This window comes from Callorhinus ursinus, unplaced genomic scaffold (assembly GCF_003265705.2).
Source record: "Callorhinus ursinus isolate GAN/ISIS: 27379988/994484 unplaced genomic scaffold, GSC_fseal_2.0 scaffold27, whole genome shotgun sequence".
In the NCBI taxonomy this organism is placed as follows: Eukaryota; Metazoa; Chordata; class Mammalia; order Carnivora; family Otariidae; genus Callorhinus; species Callorhinus ursinus.
Window position 1 is genome coordinate 10,100,904 of NW_027397089.1, and position 16,139 is coordinate 10,117,042.

The following is a 16,139-nucleotide window of genomic DNA, read 5'->3' on the forward strand; positions in this document are numbered from 1 at the left end:
CGAAGATGCATTTTGTAGATACAGCCATAGCCATGTAAGTTTTCAAGAATTGTTACAAAAGATTTAAGCACGTAATAGTTCATGTTAACTGATTTAACCGAAGGCCAGTGTATAACCACCTGATGTTTGAGGTCACAAAAATGAAAATGCTTTGATGAAGACCAGAGGCAGAGCTGCCTTGAAGCAAGTGAAGCTTAAATTCATTCCGTGGCTCTGGTTGAGTCCTAATACGGTGATCGCATGGGCATATGTTTTCATTAAATTTGCAAAAGTGATTAGTATCCCTGTTTATATTGTAGCTTCCCCTCTATCACTTTTCACCTTTACCTGTGGTGTTAGAGTGGCATGGGCATTTGAGGGATCATATAAAGGGACATTAACTTGGAGATACACTGAGTTTAGTTGAGTGGGATTCATGTATACCCTCCACACTCATTTCCATCTATGGTTCTATGATTAGTAGCTGTGCAGAATGGGCATGGCTCCTAGGAATGATCCTGTTGCTGCCTCACCACAGGGTAACAGGAAGTTTCTCCTGTGTCACCAGACACTGAAATCATGTAGCTAGTGGAAGAAAAACTGGGTTTGAATGGATAGAACCAGAAGGTAGCCTCTGGAAAATTCTTCCAAATCCTGTATCTCATAAGAAACTTGAGAAAGGTTTTCCAAAATTTGATATGGTCTGAAAATTCTACATTACTTTACCAAAAACACATTGGAAAGATGACAGGATTTTTTTCCTCAACTGTCTCTAACAACAAGGACAACAACTAAATTCTATCAACTATACCACTGGAAAGATTAAAATATCTTTGTCTTGTATCTCTAAGTCTCCCTAAAACCATTCTCTATGTGCATAATTCTACTCTATACATAAAATTCTCTCTATGAAATTATGGCTGATATGAGTAGGTCATAATTCTGTATTTCTTTAAAGAGGGCATCCTAAATCATATAAGTTTCAGGCCTTACAAAACTTGTATCCTCCCCGAATGAGGACACATTTTGCAACAGTCGGATAAATGCCATGTATCTAATGGTCCTTATATGGGTTTAAAACTGTGAAGAATAAACCATATTTTCAGATCTTTTTTAAATATTGAAAAGCATTTGTCACATGACTAGGGATTTGTTTGAATTAATAGAGTATCCTAAGTGTGATGCTGAGTATTTATTTTTTAAATCCCAGTCAAAATTTTATTTGTGCACCTCTACTCTAGGTGGGTTTGTAAGTAATTAGCCTCAAGCACTATTTTCCTTTTTAGTCAAATGCTGTTAAACAAGATCCAGTTTTTTCACTCACTCCTAAAATAATCCCTCGGTTTGATGAGATTGAATAATACTGATAATATTGATGTCAGTGATTCTGATCCCGGACTGTCATTGATCTTGGTAACTTGCCCCCATTGCTCACATCTGGCTCAGGTAAGGACTGGAAATAGCTGTATTTGAAATGCAAGAAGCTCTTAGCACCTCTTCTCCTTAGTTCCATGCCTCATATGCCCCTTCCACTTGGATTTCTTTAGTTGTCAGCCTATCAGAGGCTTAAAGCAGGCACTCCCTAAATGTTGGTTGGGTGAACAGTTGTTCTTTTATGTAGCTGTCTGTTCTTGCCACCCCCACCTCCACTAGACCACTGATAGCTACAGGGCATATTCACAGACTATGCATCTCTGTTTTCCCCAGCAACCGTTGATCAAAGTAGTACCTTTCATATAGTGAGCCTATGAGTGCTGGTGATGGTGGTGGTCTGGTGGTGGTGATGTTACGGTCCTAACTCGTCAGCATCTGGCCAACCAGGAATATTGTGGTAATATTTTGCTTTTTGGATAAATGCAGTCCTTTTTATGTCACTTCCCAATTCTGAATGTCTACCAAACCATACTGAATCTCTACCAAAATCTATGTGACTGTACTATACCTGTAATTTAGAAGGTGTCACAACTGGACTCAAATCTTTTTCTTGAGCATGATTTCCTTGCATTTCTTGCTTCTGTTTTCTGTTCCTATATGCACACTTTATGTGAATAAGATGAACATTAGCAGATTTATCTACATCTCTTCATTTCTATTCTATAGCAATAGCCCCTTAGAGTAATATCTGAAGTTATAGTAATTTTCTTCATATCAGAGAGTTTCTAACTATGTTAATGGAAGTTAGACTGGTTGCAGAGACATTCGTGAGAACTACCTATGCTGTAACATTTAAACAATTTATTTGATCTCTCTTTAGCTTACCTGCTCATGTCTTTGGAACATTGATGTTGACCTTGTTGGAACTTTGTCTATAATCATGATAAGTCCTTCAATAAAATCTAATAGAAAATGACATTTAAATTTCCAAGTGATTTATTAACCCTTCGAACATTTTGTGATGTTTTATAGCCATTTTAGCAAAGAGATACCCTTAATACACTGTGTTCATATATTATTTCCTTGAATATCCAAAGCCTATCAACTTCATATTTTAAAAAAAATAATAAAAGAAGGATAACAACAGCATAAAAAGTAGATAATCCTGAACATTGCCTATTTCCTGATAAAAAGTGAGAAATAATCTTTGAGGACAGCAAAAGATAGTGAACATTCATCAGCCATCAGACTGCAATCCTGTTTTTCAAAGCATCTGTGTGACTTTGGCCTTGCGTCTAGGCTTCTATTTCCTCACAGATAAAATCAAGAAATGGATTCCCCTACTTCTTCACCTGGCCTACTCCTAACCATCCTTCAGGATTTCTCTCAGTCATTCTTTTGTTTGGGAAACTATTGCTTACTCCTAGGGGAGCTGGGTGCCTCCTTTGTGCATACTCCCTCAAAGCTCTTAAGCCATTCTATTAGAGCTGTCTGGTTATTAATTTCTCTCTCTCTTTAAGGCATGTGCCTCTCAGGGGCAAGGGTCATGTCTTTTTGCCACCACCATGTAGCTTAGAGTGGGACGCAGAAAAGAAAGGTGATTAAGGACACAAGCCAGGTTCATATCCTAGATCTTGGCTCCAACATTGACTGATTATGTACACTTGGTCAAATTACTTAATTTACATAGGGCTTTGTTTCCTTCTGTGGAATGAGGATAATAACGGCTGCCTCATCAGTGTTATTATCAGAATAAACTGAAGTGTTGTTTTTTAAGCTCCTAACAAAGTGCGCAGCATATAGCAAGCACTCAGTTAATGCTATTTCTACTATTATTCGTCTCCCCCACCGATTTTTGCTAAAATAAAATCCACATCGTACTGCATGATTTTTGAGGTTCTTTCACATATTAGAATCTAATTATTCCATTCTGTTTACTGACTAAGAAATAAAAAGATACTTTTAGCCTTCTGATTTTGGATATGGGTACAGAATGGCCACCTGTTAAAATGCTTATTGTTTGTGTGCATTAAGAACTATGACAGGCCTGAAATTTTTACCCTATTTGCAAGCTAGTACATCAGCTTACCTGCCACAGTTAGGTGGCATTATGATAGAAGACAGAAGATCTTGGATCAGTGACAAAGTACAGTTTATCACCCACAGCAATTGTAGTAACCAGAAGATTAGCATTTGTACCAGTTCTTTAAGCCCTAATTCCCAAATGGTGATTCAAAGACAGCCTGGGGATACCAACACTTGGTTGGGGGGGCGGATAACCTGAGCTTAGGGAACCTGACTCTTTTATATCAGGCAGGAAGCAGCCTAACCTTTGCCACTAAGTGAGACATTATCCTTATTACACTGGACAGTAAACATACCTACCCTAGTTCTGGAGGGAGACACTATCTTTGATTTTCTCTATACAAATATTCTTGAAAAGGTAGCCCCAAAGAAAGGCATTTGGTGCCTTCACTCTGAAACAAATAACGCAACATATTTTAAGAAAAAAGAAAAAGAAGAAGATAGCAGGAGAGGAAGAATGAAGGGGAGTAAGTCAGAGGGGGAGACGAACCATGAGAGATGATGGACTCTGAAAAACAAACTGAGGGTTCTAGAGGGGAGGAGGGTAGGGGGATGGGTTAGCCTGGTGATGGGTATTAAAGAGGGCACGTTCTGCATGGAGCACTGGGTGTTATGAACAAATAATGAATCATGGAACACTACATCGAAAACAAATGATGTAATCTATGGTGATTAACATAACAATAAAAAATTTAAAAAAAAAAGAAACACGAGAGACAGAGACCCACAGGGAATGGTCTCTCAGCATGGAAATTTGTATTTCTACAGAGTGGATTTGCAACTTTTGTCAGATTCCTTAAAGGGATATGTGAACTAAAAAAAGTTTAAGTCTCTAAATCCCTAATTCATTATTCAGAGTGATAACATACTTGAGAACACCAAAAGGTAAAGAGTAAGGAAACAAGATACCACATAGGAGATACCATATGGCATTTTTGTGATGGAAGGAATTTGCTACCCTAGAATCGGGTTTTTTATTTGGCTCTAATTAAGAATGGAACTTGGGGTGCATGGCTGGCTCAGTCAGGAGAGCGTGTAACTCTTGATCTCGGGGTCATGAGTTCAAGCCCCGTGTTGGGCATAGAGCTTACTAAAAAAAAAAAAAAAAAAAAAAAAGGACTGGCACTCAGTCCATCAGTCCAGAGATAGCACCTGGGACCCTGTCTAATAGGAAACAGAGTGGAGAACTCTGGCTTTAGTGAAGAATGTGAATAGGGTAAGGACAAAAATTGACAGCTTTTTCTGCAAGGAGGACATTACTAATTATAATAATGCTTATTAAAATAATTTGCCACATACAAAGATAACCAGATTCATTTTTAAGATTGAATGTGCATTGTTGTGAGTTTTTGGTGTATGCTATAACATAACAGGAAAGTCAAAGGTTATTCCCTTAACTCAAATAAATTTTCATTTTGATTTCATATTATCAAAATGTATGCTTCTGACTTTCCCCATTTGCATCACTTTATTTTCAACATTCTTATAAGCCAAGTGTTATAAATACCATGGCAAATTATTTTATGATCCATTTATCTCAGTAATGGTGACCTTTGTCACTTGAACCACTGTTCAATGTATTGTCAAACAGCAAAGATTAAGGCACAGGGCATTTTGTGGAATTAGTGACTACCCAAGAGCTTATAGCCTTGCACCAAACCAGTCATTAGTACTCAGCAAATGTTATGTTCTGAAAGCATTATTATGATTATGTAACAAAAATAAGAGACAAAAACAGATGGCTTAAATAAAAATACTGCTAATCCAGGGTTTCTCAACCTCGACACTATTTACGTTTTGGGCTGGATAATTCTTTGTTGTAGGGAGCTAGTCTGCGCACTGTAGGATGTTCAGAAGCATCCCTGGCCTCTACCCTTTAGATGCTCGTAGTAGCCACCCTCCCACCCCTGCATCTCTCCCACCCCCCAGGGTCCCAGTTAAAAATGTCTTCAGACAGTGCAGTGCAGAACATTCCCTAGGGGGCAAAATCACCCTCCATTGAGAACCAGTGTGCTAGTCCCAGTTTTAAAAGTGGGAATATTCAATCAATGAATGAGAAGGTAAATAGAGAGTATAGCATAAGCCTGATAGACATTCACCGCTTCCGAAGTAAATTTAGGCTTCCCTAGTTTGAGGGATTTCAAAATGACCTCTCTGCCAATTCCTAAAGTACTGCATGTGATCTGTTCCAGAGCACGGTGGACAGGAAAGAAGACTGGACTTGGGTTCTTGCCTTTTTTCTGCTGCTTTGTTGTTTTGTGATATGGGGACAAGTCATAATTTGTCTGAGTTTGTTTTTCATCTGTAAGAGAGAGATCATCCCCTGTCACACCTACCTTGGAAAACTGCTGTGAGAATCAAATCAGATAGTGTGGGTGAAGATGCCTTGAAAAGGGTAAAGATCTCTATAATTGTTAGGATAAGAAAAAATAAAAATCACTTTGTTTTAAGAATTTCTCGAAAATTTTAGAGCATTCCTTGAAATAACCAGAGGAACCCCAGGGCACTGCAAAAAGGATTTGAGAATCACTTCTTTTGACGATGCCCTTTAGTCCTGCTTAGCTCACTTTTCTGTGTTCTTGGTTGCCATGTGCTTGAAGGGCTGGGACAGAAGGCGCGGTTGAAGGAGTAGTGGAAAGACTTGGCTGACAGCAGCAAGGAAGTAGCACTCAGTGTTCAAAAATCATAAGTACTTTGTTTATGTTTCCTCAGTAACCAGGGAGTATCTATAAATTAAGTAACTAGAGACTTTAAAAAGGAGAAAATACAGTGAATCTTGTAAATTTGTTAAAAAAGAGATGTTGCTGATTTAAGTAAACTTGTATCTGATTTATGATGTTATGTGCCTTTTATTAACTAAAAATCCATTGTGGATTTTTGTAATAGCTTTATTATATAATAGCTTTATCTTTTTTGGTCAAAAATGAATATCCTTTACCTGATGCTAAACCTTTTTAATAATGCAGAATTGCCACAAACTTTTCTCCCCTGTTAAATATTTAGTGCTGACCTTCCTTGCCTGGAATTATGTAAAAATATATGCCTGATCTTTGAGAAATAGAATAACTTAGTCTCAGATTAGAATGGATCTTAAAAGCTCCATGATCCCATGTACTATTTAGTTCAGAAATCCTGTTCTTGGACCTCTGACAGATGGCCCTTCAGTGTCTGCTTGATCTTCTACCTTTCCTCAGTATAGAATATATTTGGACAATTTTGCAGATGAGAAAATAGAAGGCTACATAAGCTATGCAACTGTGTCCAAGATCACTTGGATAGCAAGTAGCAAAGCCAGAAAGTGACCCATTCTGTCTAAATCCAAAGCCCTTACATAAATCCTAAGTCATTTATTTGGCTTTGCTCCAACTAATCCTATTGTTGGGCAATTCTTTTTTTAAAAAAAGTTATTTTTCACAGTGCACTGAAATCTACCTCTCCATAACCCTGCTGAGAAACCAAAACCCCAAAACAACACCTTGTTCTTTTGTGTGGACCATGAGACAATATATTCAGTCCACAGTTTCCAAATGACAACCCTTCAAATCTCTTCTTGTACTTAATGATCTACCCCCCTCTCCTACTCCTAAATTTGATCTTTCAGCCTGAATGTATCATCTCCTAAATGTACCTGACTTAGCACACTTGTCACAGCCACTATATTTATGGTTGACTTTTTCTGGGTGTTGAGTACTTATACATTCCCCTACCTCTGGGATAGAAACCGGTTCTGAACCGATCTCTCAAGTAGTCATCTCATCCTTCGTCACTGGGGCTTTACCTAACTTTGATTTGGGCACTCTGCACTTACTAACCATGTTTTCTTTTTTCCACTGCCGCCTCTTGTTTTTTGCTTGCGTCGGGATTGCTGCCACTAAAAATTACCAAGTATTGTGAACTCTCTTTAGTCTGGATAGTTTTATAACAAGACTTTATATTAAAGTAAGTTAAAGTGCAGCTTGGTTTGAGTCCATCATTTCGTTTTAAGATCTTTTTATATATTTTAAAATTTCCTCACAGATTAGAGTTCACATTTGATAAGCAAATCTTCATCAAGCTATATGATTACTGCATAATTATTCAAGTGTTTTGGGTAAGTTAAAATCATAAATATTATTTGTATCCTTTCCCATTAATTATTAAGCACATGTCTGTTTCAGAGAAATTTAATCTATATGTTTGATTCATAGTCCCATAATTTTTCAAAGTGTAATTTTGTAAGAGCCATCTAACATCAGTCATTTTTATGGTGTGTGTGTGAGTGTGTGTGTGTGTGTGTGCACACATGCATTTGTCTTCATTCCTAACATCAGAAGGTCATGTTTTGTTATGAATAAACAAATGCCTGTATGTTAAACATGTCTTGTCTAAGACATAAACTTGGTTAACTAGTCTCTGCCATCTACCATTGGAAAAATGTATTTTCATGACAGGTTGAGCTACCTCCTTAAAATAGCCTAGGCAGATTCCTATGATGTTAGGCAGTGGGTAGAATTTCCAGGAGCAATAGTAGATCTCTGTTGCTTTCACTGGCCCATAGATTCAGACAAGTCAAAAAAAGAACAGGACATCAATAAGTAATTGACAGAAGGTATGGAATACGAATAGCTTGTCTGGTACATGAGTACATTATGAATATTACATATAGGGGGCCATAATTCAGGCATGGCAAATATTGGACCAGCATGCTATTGAAAAGGTCCTATACTTTGGGTAGCCTTGACCTGCTTCAAAGGCACTATGAATAAAGGATAATGGTTCTGCCAGTAGGTGATAAAAAGTAAAATAAAGTCAGCACTCTGTATGGTCAGGGTCCAAGCAAGAAGACAGGAACCACTGTGACTATTTTAAAAAGGGGCATGTAATGTTGAAAAATTGTTACACACTTACGATGATAAATTGTAAAAGCAACTTAGAGTTCAGCAAGAAGTTACTACCACCCTTATGCTGAAGACAAAAACAGGAGGCAGGGTTACCAAGGTTGCTGGAGGGAGGCTGAAACCATGGGGAGCTGTCTGGCAGGACATGGAGCCAGTTGGAGATGGGGCTCCTGCCTGAGATACCTGGTAAAACAGAGGAAGAGGGGAAGAACTTCAAACAGCAGAAAGTTGATCAGTGTTGAAACTTGAAGATGGTTGATGGGGGTTTGTTTTCCTCGTGTCTCTATTTTGAATATGTAAATGTCTATATAAAATGTTTTTAAAAATGTAAATGAAGGAGAAAGAGAGTCCAAGGCACATTAGCTCCCGTACACACACATGTTCATGCACACATGCACCCACGTACATGTGCACCATGGTGTCCCCCACCCCTTAGTTCATGTTCCAGTCTCCTCCCAGAAGCTGAACTCACCTGGAAGCCAACTGCCAGGGGAGTCTGGGAAACTTGTCCCACTGAGGTTAGCCCACGTCAAGATCAGCAGGGCAGGAGACAGGAAAGAAAGGATCTAAAGCAAAGAGACTGGCAGACCCTCACCCAGGACTGATGAGGTAATGACTTTCTTCCTGCCATCCACACAGAGTCCTAGCTAGAACTGCCTGTTGCTCACTTTGATTTTCTGAACCCCTCAAATGTACCCTCTATCTAAACCTAATTTTGTTGCTCTAAAAGTGGGATTGGAACCCACAGTTTGATTATTTGACCCAGCCTGTGCCACACTGAGCCTTTGGATAGTGCAATGTCCATATAACATACCAATTGAAATCTTTACCTTGCATAGAGAGGTAAAGGAAAATGATGACGATTAGAACTTTGACCTATTACATAGTAATAGTGTTTGGCACACATTTATTGCATGTATTTGATAATAAGAAAAACCATACTCAAGTTTTTATATGTTCAGCCATGAAGACTGAAACTTAAAACAAAGCAAAATGGATGTACACTAGTTATGTAGTTATTACAATTAACATATAAGATATTACTATCATATTGGAGTCTATCTGTACTGATTTTGTGTTAATAAATAAGTACGTGGTTCTCAAAAGTTTCTAAAGAAGCTGGGTTTTAAAACTAGAAATAACACTTTTCTTTCTTTTTTTTAAGATTTTATTTATTTATTTGAGAGAGAGAGAATGAGAGATAGCACGAGAGGGAAGAGGGTCAGAGGGAGAAGCAGACTCCCTGCCGAGCAGGGAGCCCGATGTGGGACTCGACCCCAGGACTGCAGGATCATGACCTGAGCCGAAGGCAGTCGCTTAACTGACTGAGCCACCCAGGCGCCGAAATAACACTTTTCTAACCAAGAAAACTATAAAGTCTCTTTCAGGGCCTGCTGTATGGTTGTGTAGGTAATGCATTTTCTGAATGGCCCACCTAAGGGGACATCTATCTCTTATTTACACAAAGGCACTCAATGTGCTAGCAACGGGCCTGATCTTCCAACTCTGATATTATCAGGGGGACAGTATTGCCAGGAGAAGTTTCATGGTCTTCTCTAAAGAATTCTGACTTTTAGTATCCATATCAGGATTCTAAGAGGCCCCCTTGAAGAATATCTTGGCTCTGAGCCCGACAGGGCTACATGCTAACTTTATAGATATTCAGGTTTGCTATTTGCATTTATGCCAAGAATATTTATTTATCTTTACTACTTTCTTATTAATATGTATTAATCCTTTGTATAATACTAAAACCTTTAATTATATAAAAATCAAGATGGGGATCAGAAAGTGTGCTTCTGTCCCCAAATGATTAAGACAATGGCATGTTCTCAGTGTACATGTATTAATGTGCCTTCATACTAATATACAAATTGTGCATTTTATAGAAGCTAAGGTATTTTAACAACTAGGTTAAAGAAACTTACATTAAGTCCCAATTTTAAATTTTTTTAAAATACAATTTGACTTACTTGTACAAAGCAGAGCCACCTATACACTGAGAAAGCCATTTTCCAATCAGGTCAAAATGGATGGGTTTTAAGGAGCAGACGGCCAGTCTTAAACAGTAGTGAAGCTTGCAGGTGCTGGCCTCAGACTGGGTCCAAAACCCAGAGCTAGCACTGCCTTAAGTAACAGGTCAGGCTTTCTAACCTTTCTGTTTGTTCCTCCATGCTATGAAATGTACCAACCTATAGAAGTTTCTGTGAGGATCAAGCATAGTGGATCTAAGTGTGTAAAGCACTTAGAACAGTGCATGAGAGATAGCACTAAAAAAATCTTATTGAAGTTCATTTTTTTATTAAAAAATGCAGACATTTTTTGAGTTATCATTTGTTTTCATATTTAAATTAGGTAATACATACTTCTTTTCCTAGGCTCTCTTAACACTGTTGCCTCTCACCTTATTAGCTCCTTATCTCTATCCTGATGCCCTGATAAATAGTCTTGAACTGTTCTGAGATAGGTTTTTTGGCTGTTTTGTTTTTAATCTTAAACATCTACAGGGCATGTAGATGTTTTGATCTCTTGTTCATATATTCCTCAGTTATTCCTTTTTCTCATGTTCCTAAAAAATCCTACTTATTGATCATGCATATTCCCTTTGTCTGAGGAAGATGATATTAGGAAACAACATAGCCCAGTGCAGTGGAATTAAGATTTGGCTATGTATCTCTATAGCTCCTCCCAGTTTTAAAATTCCCCGAATCTCTGAAATTGAAAAATCAGAAATTTGAATAGGTGATGCATTTGAAATCACATCGGAACACAGCTTTTCCACACCCCCTTTTGGGGTGTATGTGTGTATGTGTGTGTTTACTCAACATGTGTATATTTTCCACTTTCCCCATCTGGCATCTGCTTTAACACCAGCTTTGCTAGCTGTTCTGTGTCAAGAGTACTTTAGCCTTTTCACTATGGAAGAGAAAGAAATGAAATAATATAAAAAAGAAAATCCTTCCACCAACCCCTGCCACCTCACTTTTTGTTTTGTTGTTTCTAAGCAAGTTTCTTGCCATTTACCTTTGCATTTGCATTGCTTATTGATTGGCAATTTTAAAATTGTTTATTGTGCTCTTTTGTTTCACTGTTCAAGAGCTAAAACAAAAGCTACCAGGCCCTTCGAGGTACACATTTGCATGCGGTGAGCGTTGCCGGAGGAAAAAGTAATTGCTAATGCATATTTATGTGGCACAAATTTGCCATTTGTTTATGCATAAAATTATCAATAGTGCAGGGCGGCCCAGCCGTAGAAAATGGTGACCTTTTTAGCTTAATAAATAGAAATCAGCTGTTATTGTGAAGAGATCAGCCATTTATTCTGTGTTGAGGGACATTGCCGGGAAAATGCAGATTGGGGCTGGCAATATCATTAAATGGAAGGCCAATGACCCTTTCGGTAGAGTCTATTATACTTTATCTAATAGGGGATAAATGGCTCTGGTTGGCAATTGGAATAAAGAACAACAGTTTTTTTTTTTTATTTCAATCTGTAATTTTATAACTATATGGATTTTAAGCCAGTAAAACTGAACAGGGAATCTCAGGCTGACCTGTTGCTAGAATTATCTCAAGAAGTATCTGTTTTCAAGTTGCTTTTCCTGTTCATTATTCTCTGACTATTTTGATTTGTACCTATTGAAACAAAGAGTAAGTCAAATGATGGTTTGTTTGTATTTTTTTTTTTCCAGGAAAATAGATCTTCCTTTAGTTAATAGCTTTCTTCTTCCTTTTTTTTGGCCATACTTTTATCTTTGCACTGTAGATATTTTTGCGTTTTTCAGGGTTGCTCTGTATTTGATGTCTTTAAAAATACTAAAAGTAGAAGAATATATCTCTAAATAAAGTTACTAATAGATTGTAAATTGAGGGGTTTTTTTGTTGTTAAGCTAAACATGAGAACTTTGTAAGTGATAAAAAGGGCATTTGAAGCAAGTATGTGGGTCCTTTGCATTAAAGACTATTCTGTAAATATAAAACCTTCTCATCAGTATATATATATTTTCTTAATACATAAAAAAAAACCCAACAAATAGTCACGTATCTTTTTTGGTTGTTTTCCTACTGCATCTGATAGAGGAAATGCCCTGGGTCTCACCAGAGCTGGTCTATGACTGTGGTTTAATGCGGTGTAATCTCACACTACGTTTACTTGGCTAATATCCCTTTGGTATATTATGAGCATTTCTGCCTTTCAGGATTTTTTATCCAGTTTTTTCAATCATTATAGAATTCACTATTAAATGAAAGTTATGTTTTTTTAATATTATGTATTAGTAGATGCACTCAAAATTTTATGTAAGTTATGAAACACGGTAACGAACAGAGACCTGCACAAGCACCTCAGAACATGGCGAGCTCTAGGAAGCGACCTGCATGCCCCTCCCTGATTGTGTTTCTTAACACAAGCTCGCCCCACCAGGTTTAAAGTTTCTACAATAGCAGGTTTGCAGCCACCAATCTTTCCCTCCTGCTGCACTTTAGTATGACAGTGCATTCTGCAGCATGTCACCAGAGTGACTGAGTAACCTTTTACTGGCAGAAATGGGTCTGTTGTTCCTTTTTAAAGTAGAGGGTGTAAATAGGATTCAGACACTAGGGTACATTAGTCCATAAAATGAATATATTTTTTATGTCATTTATAAGGTATTGATTTTAGGTCCATTAGATTCACAGTCCCTCGTGGGAGAAAAAAACAATGATTTAATGGGTAGGTTGGAATTCCAGAAGGAAGCACAGCAGTAGTGATTAACCCCTTCTTCGACTCCCTGCCCCATTATTTAACATGGTGGAGTAGCTGAGGACTCTGGGGGAGAGGGACAGTTTGGCATCTGTCTTCCTTGCAGTTTATGAGGGATCACAAAACAGATTTCAGCTGGATTATTACTGTCTCTGAATGTGATAGAGCAGATCACTTTGGGTTGTTAAGAGCTGCTCCAATTTGTTTTTATAAGGTAGTTTTTAAGTTGATGAATGCGTTTTATTTTTACAAAACCTAGAGGATATTTATTTGGAAAGTCATAGTAATTTCTGATACTGCTTAGGGAGATCATAGAATATGAGGGAATAAAGCTTATATTTTTTTTAAAGAAAAAATTTTTATTCTCAACTTTAAGAAAGGAGAGTTCATGGTAGTGTCATGCCAGTTATATCCTTTCTTAGGCAAGTTTTGAGTAATATTTGTGAGAATGGCCATGATAGGAATTTTTTAAATAGGGTGTTTCCTGTCCTACAAATGCATAGAAAATTATTGGTTTACACAAGCCTCTTTTCTGATAAAAGGATGACTGAAATATCATTTCACTTCTATGTACAGAGCACTCATAATAATTCTAGTCAATTTATCCCAACTAATGTTACTACCACCTAAAAGGAATTTTCTCTTAGGCTGCTTTGGCAGTTACATTTTCCTTCTTAATGTATGAAAAAAAATTATAATATAGGTGGGAAATTTTTTAAAATTCTAATTATGTTTCCAATCATCTGACATACTGTATGTTAAGGCTGAATAAAATTATGCCAGCTAAAGTTTGACTTTCTCAAAAATTGACCTGATGTAAAGAATATGGTATCAATAAACATTTTTAGAATTTTATATTTTAATTCAAGTTTTTCAAGTTCTGTGACAAAAATGTAAAAATACAGGCTCCCTCTTGTGGGTAAAATTACCACCTGTATATTTCTGTGTTGCCAACATACAGGAGATGGCAAAATTTCTGTTTCATTTTTAAGTAAATTCTGTGTAGTCTCTTTATTCGGTCAGATGTGACATTTCACTTAATTGAAAAAAGTAGAGTTTAGGGTACTTTTTTAAGTAACATTTTTAATGAAAAGTTGTTTTTTTTTTAATTAGCAGACTGTAGACAACCTTTATTTTACCGCAGCAGTATAATTTCTGATGTTCAAAATTTTTAATAACTTTTTTTCATTTTGGAATACTCTCCAATGGGATAATTAGCAAACTAATGAAATAATGTGGAGCCTTTCTTTTTTTTTTTTGAGAGAGAGAGCGAGAGAGCAGGGGGTGGGGCAGAGTGGGAGTATGAGCGAGAGATAGGGAGAATCTCAAGCAGGCTCCACACTGAGCACAGAGCCCCATGCAGAACTCTGAGATCATGACCTGAGCTGAAATCAGGAGTCAGACGCTTAACTGACTGAGTCACCCATGCGCCCCAATAATGTGAAGTCATCAATGTGGCGACTTTTGGATTTCTGTGTTTATTAGCAAAAGTTCTAATACTGGAATGAAGTAAAATCTCTTCCTACCCATCATGCTCCAGATAGATACCATATGGTCATAAAACTCCTCAAATGCCATACATAAATCTTGTCATCAAAACTGAATAATCAATGGCGTAGTAAGAATGAACACTGAAGCATTACTCAGCTCTCCCTGAATTGAACTAATACTGAATAATCTGAGCTGGGACCAAGGCTGTGGCTATACCACCATATATGGGTTCCCTGCTTTCAGAAGTCTGATTCTTAGGAATTTCAGCTGAGTAGCAGAGTCCATTTCTGTCCAGCCTGGGGAAACGGGTAACCAAGCCAGAGCTCTTATGCACTTATGAAAGTGGCAAGAGCAGTATTTCTGAAGTCGAGCTAGGCAGCACAGTCCTAGAGATATATAGCAAGAAACGTGAACGTAGAGATAGCTGAATGGCTCCCACTCAGCAGTTACCGTGCTGACTGTTGCTGTCAGACGTTTGAACAGAATCAAGGCAAGGACTTATGAGGACACCTGAGATCTCTCATAAATCATTCCAAGAACTAAGAATTTATCTTAATGTTGCCCATCCTAACGCATCTGTAAAATGGTTACATGAAAATCAGACAAAACAAACAACTTCTGAGGGGATTAATATATATATATATGCATATATGCATGTAATGTAATTTATATGTGTATATGTTTTTAGAATAACTCTGGTAGCATCAAAGTGTCCAATTAATGCCTATTTTCCCACAAACAATAACTTTATTATATTCATATATATTTTATATACATTTATATAAATTTACATATAGAAATTTATTTTGAAAACTTTGGAAAAAAAACTTTGGAAATCTCCTGCTTCCAAAAGTTCTATGTTGATACATTTACTAAAATGGAACAATGCACTGTTAATGGGTCTGCTTTTATTTTTTCTAGCATTCCTCTTGCTGATGACACAATTCCTGTGTGAATCTGTTTACAAGATTCTGAAAACTGAACAGAGAATTTTGGCACTGCACTGGGTAGGAAAAAGGTATATTCATAAAATACATAATATGCACCTCTGAAAAATCGATTACTACATTTGCTGCTTTACAAAAATGAAAGTTTATATGCCTTCTCTTATTTTTAATATATAAGTAAAATATATGACATATACATATTAAACTATAGTTTATAGTCTTTTATATTCAGATGACAACTGGATTTGTAATTATAATTTGGAAACTCATTATGAAGGTAATGTCTCTAAACTGGCAGATGATAGCAACATTTCTTTTATTTTCATTTTCTTAATGAGATATACTTTTCTTGAAGTTGTGAAAGCTTTTTTTCTCCATTGAAAAATGTTTTTTAAAACATTTCTTCCTGCTTTTTTGTTGTTGTTGCAAAAGAACTATTTTAGGTCACAAAAGGTAGGTCACACATTTTACAAAAACTGCCATAGGCTATTAAGTATGTTTTTGTAAACACATACAAAAATGGAGTGTTGCTCAGGCCAAACAGATATTTTCTAATTTGCTTAACAGAAATATTTAGTGGGCATCTGTCTGTGAGCGCATTTATGAAATGCTTGTTTGTCTTTTCAAAAAAGTTATACTTTGGGA

The 16,139-nt window shown here is 37.0% G+C and overlaps 1 protein-coding gene across 4 annotated transcripts in view; it reads left to right on the forward strand.

The window, feature by feature from the left end:
* Positions 1–16,139, forward strand: part of SOX5 (SRY-box transcription factor 5) — a 1,011,837-nt gene that overhangs the window by 258,175 nt on the left and 737,523 nt on the right. For all 4 annotated transcript variants that reach the window (XM_073877852.1, XM_073877855.1, XM_073877854.1 and 1 more), the window contains one exon: positions 15,469–15,565. The gene's annotated coding sequence lies outside the window, so the exon portion shown is untranslated. The remainder of the gene's footprint in view (positions 1–15,468; positions 15,566–16,139) is intronic.